Raw genomic sequence first — 2,067 nt, forward strand, 5'->3', positions numbered from 1 at the left:
CTCAATCTTCTGTCCTCTCTCAAGAGACGTACCAGATCAGATACGCCAGTGGTATGGAGATCGGAGCAGAGGCGGTGTCGTAGTGGTGGTTCGATCTTTTTACGTGTGGTTGTTTCTCCATCGTCTGTCCTCTCTTTTTCTTTGTCTCTCTACTTGCTTTCTCACTCCAAGAAATAATGGACGATGAAGAGAGAGAGACATATGGATTATAGTTTGAGTTTGGTAGCGCAAAGGTACAGACTTGTTTTGCTTACAGAGGACAAGAGGAGGAGTTTGTGTTTGCTACCAATACTGACAAAAGAGGACAAGAGAAGATTTTTTTTACAAATACAGTACAGTAATAGATAAGAACCCGGCAAAAATGGCCAATAGCACCATTTGCCCAAATATTTAGCAACATATTACTATTTGTAAAATATTTATTTTTACAAATAAATATATATATATATATATATTTTTACTATTTACAAATATTTAGCAACCATGTCGAAGCGAGGTAGGGGAGGATCGGCTGGGAACAAGTTCAGGATGTCATTGGGTCTTCCCGTGGCAGCAACTGTGAACTGCGCAAGACAACACGGGTGCTAAGGATCTCTACATCATATCCGTCAAAGGGATCAAAGGTAGGCTCAATCGCTTGCCTTCAGCTTGCGTTGGTGACATGGTCATGGCCACTGTCAAGAAAGGCAAGCCTGATTTGCGTAAGAAGGTTCTTCCTGCTGTCATTGTTCGCCAGCGCAAACCTTGGCGCCGAAAGGACGGTGTTTTCATGTACTTCGAAGATAATGCTGGTGTCATTGTGAACCCCAAAGGAGAAATTTGTAAAATATTTAACAATTTAACACTAGTGAGTAGCTCATTATTTGTCCATCTTTGTGGCCTTTCCCTGTCTAATTCCATGAGCATTAATATTAGTAGCGTGTGGTGGTGGCTGGCTGTGATGTGACAGTGGCTGTATATGCTGAGTGGAGAGAAAGGAGAGAGGAGGGAAAAAACATATATTTAAATTAAGGAAGAAATAAAGTACTGAATTTGATGTGTGCACATAAAAAAAACATGGATAACTAAATTATTAAAAGTTGAGTTTTTTAAATTAGTTTAGCTAAATATACTCTTTATGTTATTTTCAGGCCTGTAAATGTAATTGATATTTTGGTCAATTTTACCATTGCCTTTGGCAAAGTGGCTATTATGATAGATTATTACTGCAACTTTTATTTTTATGATTGATTGATGACCATAATTAGATATTTTAGCTATCCCACTTCTTTTCTTTTGTGACCTATATAGGGAAATTTTGTCTTATTTTATTTTACCACTTGATATCTCAAAATTCTCTGATGTGATGACTATTTTTTTGGTTACTAATATACAGGGGCGGTTCCAAGTGCATGGTTATTTTATTTTTATATATACCTTAAAAAATTGAATTGTAAATTAAAATGGGTAATTAACCACCCTAGAAAAAAAAAAAAAAAAAAAAAAAAAAAAAAAAAAAAAAAACTTGACCACCCTAAATAAAAATTTGAGCCCATTAAAAAAAAAATTCAACGTCTCCAAACTTTTGGTCTGTTGAATGTTGAACCAAATAATTGCGAAATATGCTATGTTCATAATATTTTCACAACATTTTCATAACAAATTTTAAGTAATAGGTTGTTATTAATAGATAAAAATAATAATTTCAATAGTAAGTTCAAATTAGAACCAGTTAAATATGTACCACCTAAGCTTTATTATAAAAGTATTGTGAAAATGTTGTAGATGTAGGATTTCTAAAAAATTGCCCAAACAAACAAAAATTAGCCTAAAAGCCTGCATCAAACTTTAATTGTGATTTTTAAAATTGTGTTTTCAAATGATATATTTTAAAATCTCTATTTTTAAAAAAATGCACATTTTCCAAATAGTTAGTATGTTATTGTTTGCTTTAGTCTTTAGTCAAATTTGTTTGATTTATGTGATACATTTTTTCAAAAAGATAATGCATTTTGTTTATATTGTTACTTATTTAGGCAATATGTTGGTAATTGAATGAGTGATTAGTAGTTTAATAATTGCTTGGTT

The 2,067-nt window shown here is 32.8% G+C and overlaps 1 pseudogene; it reads left to right on the plus strand.

Annotated features, from left to right (window-relative positions):
• Nucleotides 1-478: 478 nt before the first annotated feature.
• Nucleotides 479-946, plus strand: LOC126728009 (60S ribosomal protein L23-like; annotated as a pseudogene).
• The last annotated feature ends 1,121 nt before the right edge of the window (nt 947-2,067 follow it).

The sequence above is a fragment of the Quercus robur genome, chromosome 5 (assembly GCF_932294415.1).
Source record: "Quercus robur chromosome 5, dhQueRobu3.1, whole genome shotgun sequence".
NCBI lineage: Eukaryota > Viridiplantae > Streptophyta > Magnoliopsida > Fagales > Fagaceae > Quercus > Quercus robur.